General features: G+C 35.0%; 2 long non-coding RNA genes across 3 annotated transcripts in view; both read right to left on the bottom strand.

Annotated features, from left to right (window-relative positions):
- Positions 1-348: 348 nt before the first annotated feature.
- Positions 349-24,590, bottom strand: part of LOC130053329 (uncharacterized) — a 49,155-nt gene continuing 24,913 nt past the window's right edge. The window contains exons 1-2 of one of the 2 annotated variants that reach the window (XR_008801887.1): positions 21,260-21,324; positions 349-577 (exon numbers count right to left, since the gene is read on the bottom strand). This is a non-coding gene — a long non-coding RNA (uncharacterized LOC130053329). Of the gene's footprint in view, positions 578-21,259; positions 21,325-24,590 lie in introns of those variants that run through there. The other variant, XR_008801886.1, reaches the window with a different exon arrangement.
- Positions 12,703-16,287, bottom strand: LOC125647985 (uncharacterized). Its single transcript, XR_007360162.2, has 2 exons — positions 15,188-16,287; positions 12,703-13,099 (listed from the first exon to the last, which is right to left on the bottom strand). It is a non-coding gene; the product is annotated as an uncharacterized LOC125647985 (long non-coding RNA).

Genomic DNA, 24,590 nt, shown 5'->3' with positions numbered 1-24,590 from the left:
GTCACAATACATTATATAGATATGACACAATATCTTATATAGATATGTCACAATACACTATATGAATATGTCACAATACACTATATAGATATGTCACAATACACTATATGAATATGTCACAATACACTATATGGATATGCCACAATAAGTTATATGGATATGTCAGGATACGTTATATGGATATGTCACAATATGTTATATAAATATGTCATGATATGTTAAAATGAAATTAAAAGGTTTTGCGCACAAACTTGCCTGAATTCCTGATATATTGACGCTATTCAGAGCTGGGTTCTTACAGCTTTAGAAGCTTTTCGGGTGAAGCCTGTCGATTATCTCTTGTCCTTCTTTTTCTCCACAAAATGAAACCCAGAACTAGACCCAGTACAATTAATAACCCCACACATGTTAAAACAATGGGTAGAGCGAGGGAGCCGTTGGCGGAGGGTACTGAAGTATCGTCATGGAGAACGTCGGAATATGAATCGTTTGCAGTGGGCGAAAGCTGGGAGACCTCTTCTGTCGGCACTGTCTCAGGGTCACGCCCAAGAAAATTAAGACCTCCCAAAGACGGCATCTAGAAATTAGAACAATTAAGTTTAATGATCTCACTGCACCTTGGAGGAGTTTCTTAAATCAGCACGAAATGATTCAATTATGAAAAAGGTGGTATGTCCTACGCTTGGGAGGGGAAAAAATTGACAGGGAATGTGAAATAACCTGCCAAGAATCCATATATACTACTCAAAATTTGATAAGGATCACTAGGTTATATGTGTGTAATTTACCACTAACATAACAAAAGACATAAATTTGACTCAAAAACGTGTTTACTCAGGTTATGAATGAAAATTCATGAACGGCATGAACTTTTATCAATACGGAATGCTTGAAATCTGATAACAACACCAAAAGGCATTTCATTACAAAAAGTTAACAGCAAACCAGAGAAAGAATTACACAGTTTTTGGGGATAGTCCATCATTACACTTCGATGAAGTGTTAATACCGGGTATGGCTTCCCCTTGCATCAATGACGGCTTGACAACGTCGAGCCATGCTGTCAATAAGCACCCGAATGTTTCCAATGGGAAGATTGTTCCACTCTTCCACGAGGGCCTTTCCGAGTTCTGCCAAAGTCGTGGGTAAGGGCAACCTGCAGCATGTTCCATACATGCTCAATCGGGTTCAAGTCCGGCGAGCGCGATGGCCAGTCCATACTGACATTTGTTTCCTGCTGAAGGTACTGTTCCACCACCCTGGCGCGATGAGGACGGGCATTATCATCCATCAGGATGAACTCAGGGTCAACAGCACCAGCGTAAACATTGAGGATCTCATCCCGGTACCGCACCCCCGTTATTGTTCCTCTCTCCAGGACATGAAGATCTGTTCTTCCATCCCTGCTGATTCCACCCCAGACCATGATGGAACCACCGCCATAACGGTCATATTCACTGATGTTGGCATCATGGAAACGTTCACGTTGTCGTCGCCACACTCGGTGTCTCCTGTCTGTAAAGTCCAAACAATACCTGGACTCATCGGTGAAGAGAACTTGAACCTAATCGTTCTGTGTCCAAGTGACATGATCTTCAGCCCAGTCCAATCTCTCCCGCCGGTGTCGAACAGTCAGGGGGACTCGAACACATGCCCTTCTCGAGTTGAGACCTGCATTGTGAAGCCGATTCCGTATCGTCTGAGTGGGCACATTCACCCCCGAGGCGTTCAGGAGGTCGTTACGTAGGCTGGTTGCTGTCCAGAAGGGATGACGTCGTGCCTGAAGAACCACAAAACGGTCTTGGCGTTGGGTTGTCGACCTCTGACGACCACCCCCATGTCGGTGTGCTGCTGTACCAAAGTTTGCTGTCGGTTCCGGGCCCTGTTTACAACGCCCTGGTTGACATTTAGTGCATTTGCAACGTCACGTTGTGAATAGCCAGCGTCAAGCATTCCAATACATCTGCCCAGTTGTTCTGTCGTCAGACGACGCCTTACACGTTGAGGGGGCATTGTGTTGATAAACGTAGTGTAAACACTCAAGTGAGTTTGAAATTTTAGAAAGAATCAGACACTGATGCCTAAGTGAAAATCGTGCAGTGGTAGCAAAAGCATAAACTATGATGAGAAACGCATTTCCCATGGCATGAAATGCACGTGCAAGTTTGTTGAAGACGTTTTTGATTTCACTTGGACACAATATTGCCAGTTATGCAGTTATTAATTTTTTAAACAGAAAAATATCTATGATCCTTATCAAATTTTGAGTAGTATAACAAATAAATGTCCTATTGCAGAGCAATCAATATAATGTCATGTTTATTTCACGGTGCGATATGGTTGAATGATTTTGTATCCCACCGTACTGGCATAATTTTTACAGGAAGACAATTTTTTTTTTATTAATATAGATATTTAAAACGTTGAGTGCCTGTGTCCCACCGGTATAACATCATTAGTTACATGTTTTGGGGTTCTTGACAGGGTATTTATTCTCAAATGAACTTGCATTCCACCCTAATGAATCCCGCCTATATTTAAACATCAAGGAGCCCGTTTCATACAGACCAGGCGTTAGTTTAGTCTTGTGGAAACTCTTTGGAGTAAGTTCATAAAAGACATAAATATACGCCGTTTCTGCAAGCGGAGGCAAGACGGACACGAGACAGAATGTGGGTCTCCGACGATGGGGAAGTGTGGAATAAGTTTTAATGATTTTAAATCCTCAATATCCTTGCACAGAAGTTAAATAATTTAAACTGTATTTATACTTGAAAAATAAACAATGGTAAGGCAATGCATACAAATACTCTCTCTCTCTCTCTCTCTCTCTCTCTCTCTCTCTCTCTCTCTCTCTCTCAATATATCACTATGTTTCCCTCTTTCATTGTTCAGTCCCATCCTTAAATATACTTGTTTAAAAATAGAAGTATGACATCCACAAAAGTTTGTCTAATTATAGAAACACGGCAGAAACAGCCATGCTAGTTTCATTTTCTTTGTCTTTTTTAAAATATCATGTCTTGGGTTGGCTTGCGATATGATTAATGTATATTTCAACTTGTATATACACGTGTGCTGTAAAATGGACTTTGTCATTTGTCATGTGTAGTAGTATACGTGTGTATGTTCCTGTTGCAGTTTATAGACGCAGCACACTCAGGGTTTTTCCCCTCTTCTTCCATAGGATGACATTTATTTTGGGATTTTGTTTACACTACTATAATATTCACATATATATATATATATATACACATCTGTCAATTAAAGTGTAAGGTGAAGTAAATACAACCTGTACAGGGACAAAACACGGACTATTAGAAACGTTCTTGTAAGTGTACATTTCATTAACAAATCAGTTTAAGGATGAATAACACAAGTGAGAAATCTGACATGGATAGAAAGTGGAGGATGTGAAAAATAATAATTTGAAATTGAAAACTTTCATATTTACCTTACTTAGTAAAACAAAAATTGCAGATTTAGTATTAAGTAATCTAAAAAAAAAATATAATAATTTTTTTAAAAAAAATCTGCAAAGTTGGAACCCACGATCTATATTTCAAAGTCGAGACGTAAGCCTACTGAGCTACCTAGCTAAGTAATTAGATTTGAACGGGATATAATACAAGTGTTGCTGATATTTATATTTTCATTCAAGTTTCAAATGGAAGTCGGTCATTATGACGATGTGATATTCCTCCTTAATCTTAAAATGTTGCTATAAAATCATATATGAAGTCCTACTTCGTTTATTGGGAATAGAAGCAAGGATGTTATTTCATGTGTTTAGTGCTAACCTGAAGAATTTTTCAAAGTATTTCAAATATACTTTGTTTTTACGTCATTGAAAGGTTATATATATATTTTTTAATTTTCATTCCATTGTTTACGCTACGCGTATTGATGAAGTTTTCATTCCAATTTTTCGTTTGATACATGCATCAAATAAAGAATTTTAAGCTTCATTTCTTAAATCTAAGTAAGATTAGATGTTCGATCCGCTCGCGTACTCGCATTTATATGCGAGTACGCGTGCGGATCTATCATATAATTTTAATTACATTGATTGTTTACGCCTAGAGTATTTCCATCAGTCAAATAAACTCTGATTGCTAATTGTCTATTAGTTCATTACGTTTCGTTCGAATCGTAATCATTGATGTAATACCACGTGATTAAATACTGAAAGATATTGATATCATTGCTGTTATGACTCTCTCTCTCTCTCTCTCTCTCTCTCTCTCTCTCTCTCTCTCTCTCTCTCATATCTATCTATCTATCTATCTATCGTGAAAAAATTATACGTTACATATTAGAATAAACAGAGCACCCAATTTCGGGAAGTGTCTAATTAAAGGAACACATCAGGGAAAGCTCTGTGCGAACAGTCACGCGAGTTTAACTCATATGCTTTGCCATCATGTCTTGGTTTGACTTGGGGATATGATTAAGGTGTAAAATCAATATTTCAAATTTTATGTGCTATAAAATGGGCTTTGTTATTTTGATATAATGTATAGTAAGATGTCCCTGTTGCTGTTTATAGACGCAAGTGCAGTACACGTTAGTTTTTGTTCTGGGTTTTCCCTTTTCTTTTTTTTTTTTTTATTGAGGTTTTCTATACACTACGATTTTACATTGAAGAAATAGAAAGGAGGAAGTGTTGAAAAGGGACTGGTTCACGGGTTTTTTTCCCTTCATTTTTTATGTTAAACATTCAATGTTGACAGCCAAAATTTTAACCTTCTAAATGCAAGGATAAGAGTAATATTTCATGTTTACAAACAAACCAGTGAAATGTTAATTTTGTAATTTTAAGCACCTGAATTTTGCACAATCACAAATTTAACTTTTAGATGACACATTTGACCTAAAGAATGCTTGAAGTGTGATAGATTTAATAAACTTAGATCAATATCCATTTCTTTTTAAAACTTCGTGAACAATAACATACTGCAATTTCTGTTTACACAACAACTGATAAACTCTTTAAATTCTTTGAAAATGTATAACCATAATGTTAACCATAATGTTTTGTGAAACCTTTTAAATACATTATACAGTAGATTTTGATAATCAAGAGTAAAAACAAAATGGAGGGGGGGGGGGGGGGGGTGGCGTGAATCAGTCCCTTTAAATTTCAATGTACATGTGTTTTATTTCATATAAAAAATACGGAATGTTTTCGAGTTATCCACAAAATGGATATTCCATAGCATAAACAATACATTTACCAAAGATAATTCAAGCGGGTGTAGCCACGATTTGATCCAAAAGTTTTCAATTTCCTTGTTCACAATGCATTATATTCATTTGGGTATTTCCAACAATGAACTAAACATGCGCGTTACAGATACTACATTATCGGATACCAATGGTCGATTACGCTTCGTTCGAAGCATAATCATTCATGGGTATCCAACGATGCAGATATTATAATTCTAGGCGATAGTGTCTTTATAAACACGGGACCTATGGGCCACATTGCTCACCTGAGTCACACTGGCCTTGTCATTGTTCAGTTGTTGTGATTTAAAAAAAAATATCAATCTTTTTTCCCATGAAAAATGTTGACCGCATATTGTGGCCCCAATTTAGCTCCAAAGGATTATATTATAACTGAAAATGAATTCACATAACACAGAAATACATCAATACTAATATGACTAACATGATCTTGCTGTTCTGGATAAGACCAAAGTCACAAGGTCAAAAATCATGGTATACAATAAAATATATCCATATACAAAGTATGAAAGTTCTAACTTAGATAGTTCAGAGGATATTGAATAGGTCGATTTTTTATTCAAAAACGTCAAATTTCCAGGTCAAGGTCACAAGGTCAAACAGCAAGGATTCACAAGGTCTTCCCATAAAGATTCTTTACACAAAATATGAAAGCCCTACCTTGAATAGTTCAGAAGATATAATGAAACAGTTCAACTTGCGTTTTCTTAAAAGTAGATCATATTCAAATGGCATGGTATGAAAAGAAAGGTCCTTCAATAAGACATATATATCCAAAATCTGAAAACCTACCTTAAATAGTTCAGGAGATATTGAATAGGTCCGATTTTTAAAAAGTAGGTCCAACTCTAAGGTCAAGGTCACCCGGTCAAACTTCATTTCATGGAATAATGGGGTCTTGCAATGAATCTCTCTCTCTTATATATATATATATATATATATATATATATATATATATATATATATGAAAGCCCTACTAGAATAATTACTGATAGATATAATTAATATGCAATGTTTTCCTAAAAGTAGATCAAACTCCGAATTCAAGGTCATGATATGAAATGAAAGGTCTTGATATAAGATATATATTTCCCATATATGAAAGATCTACCTTAAATAGTTCAGGGCATATCAAATAGTTCAGATTTTTATCAAAAGTAGGTCAGCATCCAGTTTAAGGTCAAAATACCACAAACTACTGAATCATAAAGTTTAAAAAAAAATCCTATAGATAAGCATTGAGCATATAAAACTTTGATCCCCTATTTTGGCCCCACCTTATTCCCGGAAATCATGATTTGTACAACCCGTGAACCTAACATGTAAATTTCAAATTTTCTGGCCCAGTGGTTCTGGAGATCTTGAAATATTTTTAGCCGAGTTGCAACGAAGATGAACGCGGCTATTGGTTTAGTGATGCGGGCGGGCGGGCGGTTGGGCGTCAACAATTGGTTTCCGGATGATAACTCAAAACGTTTACAATCTAATCAAATGAAACTTTGATATATTGTTGGGTACTAGGTAAGGAAGACCCCTATTGATTTTGGAGAAAAATGGTCAAAGGTCAAGGTCACAATGACAGAAAATAGAATGACAATTTCAGAAAAATTTAGTTTCTGGATGATAACTCAGGAATTTTAAATCCGAATCAAATGAAACTTCGATATGTTGTTGGGTACCAGGTAAGGAAGCCCCCTGTTGATTTTGGAGAAAAAAGGTCAAAGGTCAAGGTCACAGTGACCGAATATAGAATATAGAATGAAAATTTCAGAAATATTTGGTTTCCGGATGATAACTCCGAAAGTTGAAATCCGAATCAAATGATACTTAACGATATTGTTATGTACCAAGTAAGGAAGACCCCTATTGATTTTGGAGAAAAAAGGTCAAAGGCCAAGGTCACAGTAACCGAAAATAGATTTAAAATTCCAAAACATTTTGGTTTCCGGAGGATAACTCAATTTTTTTTAATTTGAATCAAATTAAACTTGGATATATTGTTGGATACCAGCAAAGCAAGGCCCCTATTGATTTTGGAGAAAAAAAGGTCAAAAGTCAAGGTCACAGTGACCAAAAAATAGATTGAAAACTTCAGACAAATATGGTTTCTGGACAGTAACTCGAAAAGTTTAAAACTGAAATTAGTTCTTCACAATTACAAATATGCCACATCATTCTTGACTTTACAATGTATCCCATGCAACTCGGTTCATGCACCCCTGGGTGCATACATTGATTTTTATATATACCAGCATGTAAAAGTTTGGTCCTCTATTGTCACTTTGTGGCCCCACCCTACCCCCGTGGACCATAATCTATTCTATGTCAGGAAGCTATCGTCTTAAGTTCCATTTTCTCAGGTCATGCAGTGGTTCTTTAAAAGATTTTCCTATATATTCGCATTTAAAACTTTGATACCGTATTGTGGTTCCATCCTACCCCAATCTAATTAGAATTAGATCCTTTGATCCGCTCACGTATATCGCTACACAAGGAGATTGATCTTACTCCAGGAGCCATGGTTTGAACAAACTTGAATCTGCACTATATCAGAAAACTTTCATGTAAATTTTAACTTTTCTGGACCAGTGGGTCTTGTGAGATTTTTAGCTCTTCTGAGCCGAAGGCTCAAAGAGCTAATCATATGGCCATGTCTGGCGTGCGGTGTGCGTCAACTTTTTTGAAAAAGGGCTATATCTCAAGAACCCCTTTGTCAATTTTTGTCAAATGTGTCACAGGGTATCCTTGACCCAAGGGCTTTCATTTGTACTAAAACTAGGGCTGTGACTCTTTAACAAGGGGGATTATTAGGAAAATGCAAACAAAAGTAGTGGTTGCTAAAAATTCTTCTTCTCAAGAACCACTGGGCAAATTATCACCAAACTTATGCATAAGGACGAGGATAGGTTGTAGATAAAAAATTGTTCAAGGCATCATCCTGGGGCAAAGGGTGTGGTCTCAAGGTCACTTCAAAGTTGACCTTAAATTTTGTTTTGTTAAAACTTTGATATTTTGCTTAGTATAAGGACTAGGATCATCAAATTTTGTCAGTTGATGCATCTTAGGACCTAATATCATGTAGTTTCAAAAGTAGGTCATGGTGACCTACTTTTTGAATTTCGCAGGTAATTATTATTAAATGGATTTTGATGCATATCTTGGACACTTTTGAGGCTATGATCATCAAAAGTTGTCAGTTGATGGATCATGGGACCTTCAACTGGGTCATGTGAATAGTATGTCACCATAACTACTTTCTGAATTCTATGGCTAATCATTTATGAATACATTTTAGGTTGTTATTTCAGATACCGAGAGGTTTAGAATCATCAAACCTTGTAAGTTGATGTGTCTAGAGGCTTCGAAACATATTTATAAAAAAAGTAGGCCACAGTGACCTACTTTTTGAATTTTGCAGACATTCAAATTTCACATTTTCAATTTTAGATGCATATTTTGGACACTATGAAAGCTAGGATCATCAAACTTTGTCAGTTGATGCATCTTGAGTCTTCATAGTTTGTTGACCTAAAAGTAGGTCACCGTGACCTACTTTTGGAATTTGACGGCTATATTTTAATATTTCAGATACTATTTGACTTACAATCATCAAACTTTGTCAGTTGATGGGTCTTGAGTCTTCAGAGTGTGTCGACCAAAAAGTAGATCACCGTGACCTACTTTGGAATTTGACATTTATATCTGAATATTTCAGATACTATTTGACTCTAATTATCAAACTTTGTCAGTTGATGCATCTTGAGTCTTTGGAGTGTGTTGACCAAAAAGTAGGTCACTGTGGCCTTCTTTTGGAATTTGACGGCTATATTTGAATACTATTTGACTTGTCAGTTGATGCATCTTGAGTCTTCAGTGTGTCGACCAAAAGTAGGTCACCGTGAGCTACTTTTGGACAGTTACATTTAAATTTCCAGGTACTATTTGACTTAACATCATCAAACTTTGTTATTTGATGAATCTTGGTTAGTGAGAATTTTTGCCTGTTCTACAATGTATCAGAAGAGCGATTCTAGGCCCATGGGCCTCTTGTTAAATGATCTTACCCCATTTTTCCTTCGTGATTATCTCCCCTTTGAAGGTGATATGGCCCTTCATTTGAACAAACCCGAACCCCCTTCTCCCAAGGATGAATTGTACCGTTTGATTGAAATTGGCCAGGTGGTTCTGGAGAGGAAGATGAAAATGTGACAAGTTTACAGACAGACGAACGGACAGACAGACGACAGCCCATGTGAGATTAATAGAATCCTTCATTAGTATACTCGTGTGGGATAGGGAAATCCCACCGAGGGGACACGATTCGCAGTCTAGGACAAGGCTTTGCCTCAATTGAACTTCGATGCAAAAAACTAATTAGATAGGCAGAAAAAGCATACTCAATCAAAGTATTGAAAGTACCGAAAAGCGCTAAGCTGACTTCATGGATTCTGTATGTAATGTTAATGAGCATGAACAACAGTAAAAAAAAGTTCATGCATTATTCTTTGTAGGAGTTCTGATATGGAAAAAAACGTAACAGAAGTGACTCGCAATAAATATATAATATTTACATCATGCAAATGTATAAGCTCAATGAGAATCCCAAGCTAGGCACTTGAAAGTTACAAAAGTAATTTTCAAACGGTAATGTTCATGAAGAGGCATCTCGCCGAAAAACTAAATGCATTTTTTATACGAAAATATCATTCAGCGAAAACAAAATGTGGGGACAGGGAACAACGACAGTAAACCCATGCCCCCTTCCCCTCCTTCATCCTTTGTACGTTCGGAAATACATGTAGCATATGCCTGTCATTGTCAATTGTTTGATTGACATACAAACAAATTGAAAACACGATTATTTTTCATTAAGTGCAGCGTGCCGTGGACCGCAAACCATTTTACATTCTTGCTTGACACAACGGCAATGTTTATCTAAACTTGTTCTAACCATATGTATTTCAGTAAACAACCCTCGTAAAATTCCAGGCGGTGTTTTGAAGACTTGAAACCGAGGCATTGTCTACCGTAAACGCAGACTTATAATTTTGTACCTTTTGTCTTTTCCCTCCCCCAAAATCAATATTTTCAGTCTCATTTTTGAAACTAAATAACGATTGTGTTGACGATGATTCTGAAAAATATCTTAGTCGTTTAGAAATAGTAAGGTAAGCCTAAGTTACACCGTTGCATCCTCTAAATTCCTGCATGACCTACTTACATATATGATCGGGGGAGGTATAATCAGTTACGCAATATCGTCCCTCTGAGACACCGATCTCTGTCCTTCGCTGTGAAAACATAATCGTGCACAAGTTCTTTCTCGTTCACGATCGACGCGGATCAGTTAAGTTTTTTACTGTGTTGCACACATTTTTGCTGTGTCGGACAAAATTTTTACTGAATCCGAACAGCAGTCAAAACACAAGTGGAATACCCTCATGACTCGTGTATAGCTTAATGACGTGGCTTCTAATTATAGATTCCACCATGCAAAAGGCACCCTAGCCAAAACGGTTTCATGTACAGATTCTTTTTCATTTTTAGATTTTGAATTACTTAATAATCACTTTAATTATTGCAGACGCAGATTCAAACAGGAATTTTAACTGAAGAATGACCTGCATCTGTGTTTCACTTTCCCTCAGAATGAGTACAAAAATGTCACCTTTTTAATACATATTTTATCCACTGTTCAACGAACTGTATTTCCGGGGGAAAACGTCCCTGCGGATATGAATGTTATCCCCGAACTAGATCGGTCGCAAAATTACGACTACTTTAAACACGACTTGTTTACTACAGCGATGCATAAATTTGCCTACAGGTGGCGATAAACCGGAAACGTGATGACGAAAGCAAAATCCAACTGGCAACAATAAAGCGCTAAGCGTAGCTACGTTAAGCGCTTTAAAAATGGTTTTACACTTTAAGTGTAAACTAAAACTCCCAAGGTTGTCCACCAGAAAGCTATATACATTAGACTTTTAAAGATAGCAATGCAAAATATTTTTACTTCACCGTGTAACGTAAACGTAAATCATAGAAAATATATGACGTCACAATCAAATGACGTCGCAGCAGTGTGAGACAAAATTATCACATTATTACCAGTGTGAGATCGACTTTACCCATGTGAGACAGCCATGTGAGATTTTTCTATATCATATACCTAGTAGTGTATCAGCCCTGATACACCTATCTTGGCTAGGGTGAGACAGCTGCAAGTAGGTAGGGCTGTCTCGCCCTAAGGGCCGAGATATCTCTGTCTCGGCCCGTTGTCAAGGGGCTGTCTCGCCCTCAAATTTGAAATGGCTATTTCTTCTTTAATCTTTTGAAATCTAACATAACTACATGAAAAAATGATGTTAGACACAATTTTTTTCAAATATAATACTTTCTTCCACGACAAAATTTAATTTAAGCAGAAAAATCAAATAAAAACGTTTTCAAAAACAGCGCTAAATTGTAGCGAGTATCTAAGCAAAGGGGGGTAACCCAAGTAACAATTGTTTATTTAGAACAATAACACGTTTAACTTCATTTCAAAACAATCAACGTTCTAGGCGACAGAAAACAGTAGGAGGATAGCCGTGTTTCGAGTTCCTCCGGAACACCCGGGATTTTTCGTATTTAGCCACGCCGGTCACGTGATATGAGCAAAATGTTCCACAGGGGTACTTCCGGTTAATTTTGTTTACACTGGTAACAAAATTGTTTTTGACAAAATATAGATTTTGCGGCACAAACTGTCGCAAATCAGATAAAGGATAGCAAGGGATATATATTTACTTGGGAAGATGTCAAAGTTTACCTTTTCCCAAACCCGGGAAAAGCGTTCACGCAGAGGAAACGATGGCGTCATTTGTGTAGAAAACCACGAGCAGCCAAAATTGAGTGCGATTATTACATTCCGTGAAAGCTGAACCAACAAAGGAACATCATTATTCTAGCAAGTTTCCTTATATTAACTTTTAGGAAAACCAAGAGGTTTGTACTGACTCTTAAAAATGTAATATAGACTGTGCAAAATCTTGTCAATCTTAAGAATAGGTATACTTGTACCCTCATCCACATCTGAGCAGTGTATGTATTTTACAACGGTGTTCATAAATTGCAAAATTTTGAATTATATCAAAGAACATTGATCTTTTCTCCAACTTTTAATACCAATCAAGCACAGGCAATATGCATCGCTTGGGGTACTCTTTAATAGTAAATTCGAACACAAGTGATGCATATTGCCTGTGCAATCAAGGTACTTTGCATGTACATGTACATCAGATATGTACATTTCCACTCAAACCACTTATATACAAGAATGGAACCAGCTGAACATGAGCCAGGTTATATATTATGTATTTGCTCTCCTACCCCTTTGATTCAGTACTGTGTAAGGAAATATACTATTGAGTATATATATATTTTAAAAAGAATAACAAAGAACAACAATTTTCATTCATATTTCATTCAACATATATATACACAGGTTGATAACAATGGCTGATCTGCATATAATGACTGCTAGTTATTGGCTGGTATGCAGTGAAAGGGAGCTAAAAAGGAGTAAAAAGTTCATATCAGCCAGGTGAGAATTAATTTCTTCTTTTTTGTGTGTTATACATATGTAATTCTTTTCTTTTGCTGCTTCAAATCTTGTGTATTTGAAAATTTTCAGTCTAATATTTTGGCAATGTTATAGGTAGTGTGGCTTAAATAAACCAGTGTTAAGGAATATCCAGTAATGGCATGACATCATGAGAGTTTGGCATACCGACATTCAGATGATTAATGATGAAACTGAAGACCTCAAGTGAAAGGCATGGAAAATGATCCTGTTCCCATATACCTGAAAAAGAGGAGGGATGCCACAATATTGATAATAGACTTTTGTCAATTTGAGAAGCAAAGATGTAAAAAAAAAAAAAAAAAAATAATAATGCTGAAATTATAATTCATGTATTTGTTAAAAATACTGTTCACTGTACATACATGTATATTTTTTTTAACTTATTTTTAAATACATGAAGTAATTCATATTAAAACTGTGAATGTACGAGTTTTCATGATTTTATTTATATTTAAGTCAATTCACCTTTTTCAAACTTTTGATGCATATGACGGATTTCCTCTGCATTGCTATATCTATCAGGCCCAGCACAATCTCTATATTTAGCTATATAGTTTTATAAAGCTATTTCAAACAGCTTCATTAAGCTAGTTTCGATTAAATTTCTTAAGTGCAATGACACATAACAATATACATGTACTTTGAACTAACCACAACACTATTTTAGGTATAGATCATATGTCATTTTAAGAATTTTCATGAAAAGAGAATTTCTTTTGTATTGATAACTGTCCACTACCTTGTGTGTGTCGAAGCTTTGATAAGTATATGATGACTTTACAATGTGGAATCTGTAACAACTTAATAATCCTAAACATTTGACAATTTTGAATCAAAATTCTTCCTAAGGTACATAGTTTAAGAAGCTTTTTTTGTTTACAGTGTGTTGTTTCAAGTACAAGGATGAAATATTTTCACTTAGAAATTCAATTTTTATGCTTTAAAAATATATTTGATAGAAGATTTGAAATAGTTATATCAAGCAATTTCAATTAGCTTTACAAAGCTATATAGCTTGATTAGCATATTTATATAGCTAAGTATACTAGAGATTGTGCTGGACCAGTCTATGAGCACATAATTGAAATTATGTTGCTGAAAGGAATAATATTACCTTAATCATGATCAGATATATATTTTGTTCAGTGATATAAATATGAGCAGTAATCACAAATACCTACTGGATTGTGAAAAGTCAATAAAATGACTACAACAATAAATAGTCATGCTAAAAATTCTTCCAATTACATGAGTATATCATTAAAAGTCGAACTCCAAAGACTTAATCTGTAACACAAGTATTAGTTGATAAATAATTATTTTCAAATTAGACAGCATATTGACTATACCCAAGTAGATAATTTTATCCTCGCCCACATATGGCTATATCATTGCACTTAGAAACCCAGTCTAATTCAATCTAAACTAGCTTTAAATAATAAAGCCATTTCAAATACCTATAATATTATAGCTAATCTATTACTTTTCACTGTGTATTGTCATTATCTAAATTTTATATCAATAATTATCAGGTCCAGTCCAAAGACTATTTCTACCTATGTAGCTACTTATAGCTACCTAGGTATTTAAACCTACTCCAGGTAGCTATTTTTACCTACGTTTTCCTTTACTTGCATTTCGTGGCCAAACGCAGGAACGGCGCAACATGGTGTGTACCAAATTTCTTGATTCACTTATACTGACATTGAATACCACAAAAATATTGGACAAAAAATGATTACTTTCAAATTTGCATCAATAACTGCACCCACTTCCATTCTCTAGGAACTTAGGATCAAAGATACATGATAAGAAGTCTAGAATGTTTTACAAATCTTTATTAATTTTAAAGTTAACATTCATGCACTCTTACATTAAAAGTTTTTGAGTCGATTTTTCACGCAATTTCCTCTACATTTTCCACCCTCGTAAAGTATATAAATTTACACTCCGAATTTTGTCATGCACATGCACAACATGATACATAAAACGACTGACCTGTTTAAAAGATGTGCCTTAATTATTATTTATTTATATCTTTAAAAACATGTAAAAGTAGCTACTTTAAGTAGCTTTAAATACCTAGGTAGCTATTAATAGCTACGTAGGTAGAAATAGTCTTTGGAATGGACCTGGTTATATATGTTACATGTTTATGCCCATTTTGGCCCTGATTTGGTAACGTAAATTCTATTTCACATAGGCCCTAGACTGTACTGGACCCGAGTGGACCTAATGCCTGCTTTATGAAGCAGTGCACATTGTGTTTTGTATATATATAAAATGTCGTCATAATTTTCATTTTACCTGTTTGACAGGTTTCAGTGAGTCTAATACGTTCTTTTCCTTTACCCCTCCGGTTACTAGACAGCTGGGCCTTGTGTGAGTTACACGACATGCATCGTCTTCTTCTGTTCTTGACGAAGTCTTTCGTTGTATTTCGTAGATCAATAGTAGCTTATCAAACGCTCATAAACAAATATGTACCGCATACACCCCAAACTATTAAATTTGTATTTCAATTTCATGATGATCGACAAAATTAAGCCTAGGCCTAATACACGAAGTGTCGACTGTTGGTAAACAACGATAAACCGGAAGTAACCCTGTGGAACATTTTTGACGCGGCGTGACTAAACACAGAATAAACACTGTGTTCCGGAGTAACTCGAAACACGGCTATTATGGAGGGTAATACTGAAGCATTTTCAGAAATTCCCGGTCCTAATGGAGATAAAATGTTAATTTACAGCAATTTTGATGTAGAAAACTGTTTTAAAACGATTTCTGAAATCTAAAATGACTTGGCAATAAAACGAGAAAAGTAGAACCATTATCTTCCGACGTATTTCAACGACTTATAGATGCTAAACAGATGGGAAACGGTAAAAAAAAACTTACTTCAGTATAAGGTAGCATTCCTTAAGCAAAGAAATAGCAGCATCAGATCTGTAAACATTCCTGTTCATACGATGACGCCACGTAAACAAAGTTCTACAACTCTTACAAATTATATGAAATATTGAAAACGGGCGAGTTTGGTAAATCCGAAAAAATAAATATAAATAATTCACTTATTTCCAATTTTAGTATCAATTAGCAAGCCCTTAGGAGCTGCTTAATAGAATATACATGTACATGAACAACACAACGATAGATATGACGAGTTTCTCAGCCAAGCAGTTCAGTTAATTCTAGACCACATGAGGGGATGTGGACCCATAATTAATCATCCAATTATCGTGACCAGCAATGGAATAAAGCTACAAAACCCAGACTTTAGTATGTTTCACAATACCAATAGTACTGGAAACGTAACCATTAAAGTAAACTCACTGAAGGAATGAAATAGTCAAATATCGTTGTACAGTATATCATGTATTTATGCTTGGGTCAATCCCCCCCCCCCCCCCCCCCAATTAAAAAAAAAATGTTTATCAACTTGTTGTGTTTGAGGTATATGATATAAACAATATCACACTCTAATGTTGATCTCGGACCTGGGATTGCCCCTCGAGTGATCTCGGGCCGAGATCAACTCTCGGGGCCAATCCCAGGTCCGAGATCAACATTAGAGTGTGATATTCTATATGTCTCACACTGCTGCGACGTCATTTGATTGTGATGTCATATTTTTTCTATGATTTACGTTACACGGTGAAGATTTACGTTACACGGTGAATTAAAAATATTTTGCATTGTTATATTTAAATTTTAATGTATATAGCTTTCTGTTGGACAACCTTGGTGTTTTTTTAATTTACACTTACAGTGTAAGCCATGCCATTTTCGGGTATGCTCTTTTTGCCTATCTAATTCAAATTAGTTTTTGCATCGAAGTTCAAATGAGGATTTTGATAATTTAGAATTTTCTGAAAGCTCCTAAATTTATGCACTATACTGTAGGTAAAATGTGAGAAAATAATCCTTCATTATTTACTCGTGTGGGGTAGCGAAATTCCACCTCTGGAACAAGATTCGCTGTCTAGAACTCGGCAAAACCTCGTCCTAGACTGCGAATCGTGTCCCCTCGGTGGAATTTCCCTATCCCACACTCGTATTAATGAAGGATTCTATTAATCTCACATGGGTAAAGGCGATCTCACATTGGTGATAACGTGAGAGAGAAAAATCTCACATGACTGTCTCACATGGGTAAAGTCGATCTCACACTGGTGATAATGTGAGAAAGAAAAATCATGGGTACCCCTCACCCACGAATTTACATCCTCAAGGAATAAAGAATCATAATTACATTCCAGAGTTATCTTTCTTACAAATATATAAATCCACGAAATTACGTCCCCACGAACCCGTAAAAATTCAGCAATTCACGAAAATTGGCCCCCACGAATTTAAATGATTCTACAGTATCAAATTTCCCTTGCGCTAAACGCCCAGTAACATCTAAATATGAGGGGGGGGGGGGTGGATATGGGGATAGATATATACAACCAGGCGACGTAAAGCGTGCGCTTTTCTCTCTCTCTCTCTCTCTCTCTCTCTCTCTCTCTCTCTCTCTCTCTCTCTTCTTTCAAATCAAACAATTAAAACCAACAATACATCCCGTTTGCAATTTAAAAGACAGTTTTAAAAAACTAAACAAATCTAACCAACAAATTCAATGTGCTAAAAACGTAAGCGAAAATACATGTATATCGTATAGTTTTCAAATTAAATCACGAATAACCGTAGAAGCAACCAAAAAACAAAATAATATGGCGGCGCCCATATGGATCACAAAATTTCAAGCGAACGTATGTAGAAATTATCTCTATTCATTTGCTGATTTTCTCCATTTTTTTTTTTTTTTACATACGTGTTACCTTTAGAGCCTTGCTTCGCGGACGGCCCATCGGAGCTTTGCTCGATATAACACACATGTACCAAATGTAACTGAACAATTGACATTCAGGTTAATTTATTTGAGTATTATTTAAACTTAAAATTAAACTTTTAAAATGTTCGATTCAAATCTCTAATTTTTAAACTTATTGCTTTGTCTTCAAAGTTTTTAAACAAAAATTACCTTATAATTTTGCGACAACGGCCAGATAGTTCGTAGTGTACATTGAATTTCCCGCAATATTGATTGGAATGTTGTACTTATAAGTGTAATATTGAAATCTCTGCGGATTGGTTGACCAATGGAAATTCAGAATACGGAGTGCAATTTTTAATTCACTAAATATGATATATATATATATATATATATATATATATATATATATATATATATAAATCTTATTATGTTGATCGAAGATGTATTCTTTCTTTAGAAAAAGCTCACCTTTCATGATATCATAGCACATGTTATCATATCATTCATATGGGAGAAAAAACCCTTTTCACACTAAAATTCTTTATGAAAAGGTGGTTAGAATGGAAATATCTTTTTAATGACTTTAGTTTGCAAATAATTTAGTTGCTACTACTCGTGCTATTATTTTCCCCAACTGGTGTGAATTCAAGAATACAATTCTGCAACGTATTTAGATCCAAGTGTCTACAGATACGAAATCTATGATTTACATATACCACAATTGTATCCGTGCACATGTACCGTGTATATCTCTAGTTTAGGCCTAATCAATGTACACTTGATTTTAATAGGGGAAAATTACACCATGTAGCCTTCATCGAGTTGTTCTATACATCTATATCTAGATAGATGCATTAATTTGTTTAAAATGTTAATCGCCCGGAGGACATCTTTTCATTAAATCATCTACCACAGGTATCTGAATTTTAATCAATAGATAGATATAATTTGGTTTAAAAAAAAACTATATATAAATACACTGTATATATAAATAATACTTCTAAGGGTATGAGCTATAATTAGCCATCCTTCCCACTGACGTGTATTTATTTTTATCAGACTATGGGTTAGTATTGGAAATTCCCGAACTCTATTTATAAACTTTGAAAGTACAAGTATGATAACTTGCTTCGGGTTTAAGAAAAGTTACGCGTTTATTTGTAGAAAAATTCGTGATAAGATTATTTGAAAAATGAATTGATCCCATATGATCTATATAGAGATCTAGATGTTTATAGATAAGTTTTTCCAAATTTTTGGCCCACAGTTAGGGCATAACCACAAATTAAGACAAGCTATATAAAGACAGCAATTTCAGAAAAGATAAGAACTGCAAACAACCTTCAGATTAAAGTAGAAACTATTTATTGATTCCATATAATAATAGACTAATTGATTACAATCTGCCATGTCATAAATTAGCTATGCTAGTGCAATGTTCAAATCATTATATATGGCCTTTGTGTAATACTGTATAAATTCTAAAGTTTGTATGACCTTGTACCTTCAACGGAGAGGACTTATATAGGCAGTGCCTACTGTCCAATCCTATTAAAATTTTCATAATGAAATACTGTTTAAATTAAAATTAACTATAATCTACAGCGCCTTCCCACTGACGTGTGTTTATTTTTATCAGACTAAACTAGTTTGGAAAATCCCGAACTCTATTTATGAACCTTTTCGTCTACATCTATTTGAAAGTTTGTATAATACTTCAATTGGTTCGGGTTTAACACGAAAATCACGGTTTTTAAACGCGAAAGTTATGTGTTTATTTATAAAAAATTCGCGTTAATATTAGGACTAAATGAGAAAAATATAAATAAAATTTCCGCTACAAAAATGAACTCAATGGGATTTCGTTACACATTCCACTGATGTGAATTTATTTTCGTCAAATCTAGACATATTCCAGAATTCCCGAACTTTATTCATAGATTGTATCTTAAATTCGCATAGCAAATCAGGCCTCAATTTCGAAAATATAAGACTGCATTTCGAAATATTTTCATAAACAAATTTTCGTAAAATGTATATATTATTTTTTTTTTAAAGGTCAGCAAATTTTTAACGTCCCCCACGAAAATGCCTGATAGGGTCGATTTTTGCATTGATGACCATCCCTAATTAACTCGCCCTTGTTTGGGAATAAATACACCACCAGTCCATTATCTTTTTACGCTTTTTGACAATCTCTACCCAGATTGTCGCGTAGCGTAGTATGCCCTCTTATGAGATATTGGCTGTTTGGATCAGCCCATATTGAATGAATATGCTTTGTCTCAATTAACTTACGAAGTATCAAACCAAAAACAATAGACATATAATTTGCAGTGCAAGTATACATTTGTAGATTTAGTAATATCCATTTTTGTACGTATTTTACTTAATTAAGTAAGACTTCGTTTTCCGTTTGTCCTGAGGATTGCATGTCCCGAAAATTTTACAATACAATGGTTCCTGTTGGTGATCATTTCAGTGCTTTATCTGACCTTGCATCCACTCGTGAGACAGACAGCACAAGTATAGTAGTATAATAAAAATACCACAAAGTCGATTGATTATCATCACCACTTAGCTATACGTGTCTGGGAGCACAGGTTTACTACTTTATGATGTAACTGTGAACGGAGACGATAGGCGTGGTTTCCGACGATGATTGAGTACATTCGTTTCGTTTGAGTATTATGAATATTGCTTAGTTACACTTGTACACACAATCGGCTCACACTTGTCCTTTTCCGTAACCAAAAAACGGTAAAACTTAGAAGGATTTGGATGGTAATTGGGTGTGGAATCCGTGGTTTTGTATAGGATTTGGTGTATTTTGATGTGATTTGAGAAAGACTATTTGGATATGCAGTATATCCGTACCTCATCTAAATCGGTGGAGGCGTTGTAATTTCCGATACTCCCTATCATAGACCTACGCTGACCTAACGTCATGGAATAAATTTGTGACTGATTTTGAGAGCCATCTTAATAGCTTTTGCAAAAATGCTTCAAAAATGATTTCATTTATTAACGTAGCTACATATCTGCAGCTAGGATTTTCGTAGGTGATTTGCATGGAGCTCTACATAAGTTGAACGAAATGAAATCAATTGAATGGGAGAAACAACAAAGTCTACGAATAAGTGTAATGTAGATAACGAACAGTTAATAATCTCAGAATTCCTACAAGCAATACAAAGCAGAGAGTTGGGTAAACACGGATCCCTGGATATACTAGAGTTGAAATAAGGTGCCTACATACATTGTACCTCATACATGTAGTTGTATATAATGCAGAGATGCATCTGCTTCCTACGATAGAAAATGGCCGTAGAACAGTTTCAAAAAACGGTTTGGTAAGATTTCATTAATCAGCCGAAGGCCCGTCCGAGCTTTGCTCGATATAAAACACATGTACAAAATGTAACTGAACAATTGACATGTAGGTTAATTTATTTGAGCATTATTTAAACTGAAAAATAAACTTTGAAAATGTTCGCTTCAAACCTCTAATTTTTAGACTTATTGCTTTGCCTTCGAAGTTTTTAAACAAGAATTACCTTATAATTTTGCAACAACGGCCAGATTATAAGTTCGTTGTGTACATTGGATTTCCCGCAGTATTGATTGGGATGTTACATCCATAATACTTATAATATTGAAATCTCTACCGATTGGTTGACCAATGGAAATTCAGAAGACGGACAAAAGAGTGCAATTCAGTTAACTGAATATGATATATATATATATATATATATATATATATATATATATATATATATCACCTTCCATGATATCATAGCACATGTTATCATATTATTCATCTGGGAGAAGACCTTTTTTACACTAAAATTCTTTATGAAAAGGTGGTTAGAATGGAAATTTTTTATCTTTTGGAATGACTTTAGTTTGCAAATAATTTAGTTGCTACTGCTCGTGATATTATTGTCCCCAATTGGTGTGAATTCAAGAATACAATTCTGCAACGTATTTAGATCCAAGTGTCTACAGATACGAAATCTATGATTTACATATACCACAATTGTATCCGTGCACATGTACCGTGTGTATCTGTAATTTAGGCCTAATCAATGAACACGTGATTTTAAAGGGGAAAACCTTCATCGAGTAGATGTTGATATACAGTGTATTTATAAATATGGATACATGTACATTATATATAGTTTATTCTTTTTTTTCTATCTATATCTATTTAAGGTACTGATTGAAATTCAGATTCCTTTGCATTTACGCGCCGCAATTATGTCATTTCAGTTAATTTTGATAAACAGTGCAGACCCACATTCTGAATGTAAAGTTTTTATTCGATGCAGAACTGTATGAGCTATATTTAGCCATCCTTCCCACTGACGTGTATTTATATTTATCAGACTATGGGATAGTATTGGAAATTTCTGAACTCTATTTATAAACTTTGAAAGTAATAAATTTGTGGAATAATTCACGTTAGTGTATTGATCCCATATGATATATACATATGTTTAGATAAGTTTATTCCAATATGGGGCATACGGTTCCGCAGACAGGTTATAAAGAAAGAAATTTCAGAGACGATTGCAACATTAATCGCAAACAACATTATCTATAAGCTACATATGATTAATTAGCCAGCCTTCCCACTGACGTGTATCTATTTTCATCAGACTAAACTAGTTAATAGTATTGGAAATTCCCGAACCCTTTTTATGAACTTTTTCGTCTATATCTATTTGAAAGTTTGTATAATACCTCAACACGGAAATCACGCTTTTAAAACGCGAAAGTTATGTGTTTAATAGTGAAAAATTCGCGTTAATATTAGGACTAAATGAGAAAAATATAAATAAAATTTCCGCTAAAAAATGAACTCAATGGGATTTCGTTACACATTCCACTGATGTGAATTTATGTTCGTCAGATCTAGACATATTCCAGAATTCCAGAACTTTATTTATAAATTGTATCTTAAATTTCTGTTGTATGCTTTCAACGTCCCTTCGCATAGCAAATCAGGCCTCACTTTCGAAATTATAAGACTGTATTTCGAAATATTTTCATAAACAAATTTTCGTAAAATGTATATATTATTATTTTTTTTAAAGGTCAGCAAATTTTTAACGTCCCCACGAAAATGCCTGATAGGGTCGATTTTTGCATTAATAACCATCCCTAATTAACTCGCCCTTGTTTGGGAATAAATACACCACCAGTCCATTATCTTTTTACGCTTTTTTTGGCAATCTCTTTGCAGAGTGTCGCGTAGCGTAGTATGCTCTCTTATGAGATATTGGCTGTTTGGATCAGCCCATATTGAATGAATATGCTTTGTCTCAATTCTCCCCATAAACAACTTACGAAGTATCAAACCAAAAACAATAGACATATAATTTGCAGTGCAAGTATACATTTGTAGAATTAGTAATATCCATTTTTGTACGTATTTTACTTAATTAAGTAAGACTTCGTTTTCCGTTTGTCCTGAGGATTGCATGTCCCGAAAATTTTACAATACAATGGTTCCTGTTGGTGATCATTTCAGTGCTTTATCTGACCTTGCATCCACTCGTGAGACAGACAGCACAAGTATAGTAGTATAATAAAAATACCACAAAGTCGATTGATTATCATCACCGCTTAGCTATACGTGTCTGGGAGCACAGGTTTACTACTTCATGATGTAACTGTGAACGGAGACGATAAACGTGGTTTCCGACGATGATTGGGTATATTTGTTTCGTTTGAGTATTATGAATATTGCTTAGTTACACTTGTACACACAATCGGATCACACTTGTTCTTTTCCGTAACCGAAAAACGGTAAAACATAGAAGGATTTGGATGGTAATTGGGTGTGGAATCTATGGTTTTCTGTAGGATTTGGTGTATTTTGATGTGGTTTGAGAACGACTGTTTGGATATGCAGTACAACCGTACCTCATCTAAATCGGTGGATGTGTTGTCATTTCCGATACTCCCTATCATAGACCGACGCTGCCCTAACGTCATGGAATAAATTTGTGACTGATTTTGAGAGCCATCTTAATACCGAGCGAAGCTCGGACGGGCCAAAGGCCCGTCCGCGAAGCAAGGCTCTAAAGGTAACACGTATACATGTAAAAGAAAAAAGTGAAATTCAACAAAAGAAAAAGAGACAATCTCTATAGATCTATACGTTCACTGAAATTTTCGTGATCCATATGCATGGGCGCCGCCATATATTTTTTCATTACCTGCTTCAACAGTTATTCGTGTTTTATTTTGAATGCCAATAATAGAAGACTCTGACGTGCAATTCGTAATTTAAACACCCCGTTTGTTCAAAGTGAATAGTATAATTATCATTGTAACAGGTTTTAGCAAATAATTACATATAAAACCGTAATACGACTAAATAGATGAACGAGTTCATGAGTTTCTTTAAATAAGAATATACGATAAAATTACGGTTACATTTTTACCATTTTGAATTTATTGGTTAATTTTGTTTAGTTTTATAACGGCCTTTTTCATTGCATACGGAATGTTTTATTGTTGTTTATAATTGTTTGATTTGAAAAAGAGAAATAGGTTGAGGCTAAATGTGACGTCACAATACACAGTTTACGTCGCCTTGTGTTTTATTTCCCGCGTTCAATGAATAGGCGGATCCTGTAAAACTGTTGTCCCCATATAAACCCCTTTAATATTGAGATGTTACTGGGTTTTTAGCGCAAGGAAAATTTCATTAAAAATATATATTTTTAAATGAATCATAACCTACCATACTTAACGGAATTATGATTACCACTTGGGACACTCCAATGGACATTACAATACATGCTTCGCTCGGTCCAACGGTCACACCGTATACATATTAGCTTTTGCAAAAATGCTTCAAAAATGATTTCATTT

This window comes from Ostrea edulis, chromosome 3 (assembly GCF_947568905.1).
Source record: "Ostrea edulis chromosome 3, xbOstEdul1.1, whole genome shotgun sequence".
NCBI classification, from domain to species: Eukaryota; Metazoa; Mollusca; class Bivalvia; order Ostreida; family Ostreidae; genus Ostrea; species Ostrea edulis.
The sequence above is the reverse complement of the archived record's forward strand: the minus strand, read 5'-3'. Positions and strand labels throughout refer to the sequence as shown.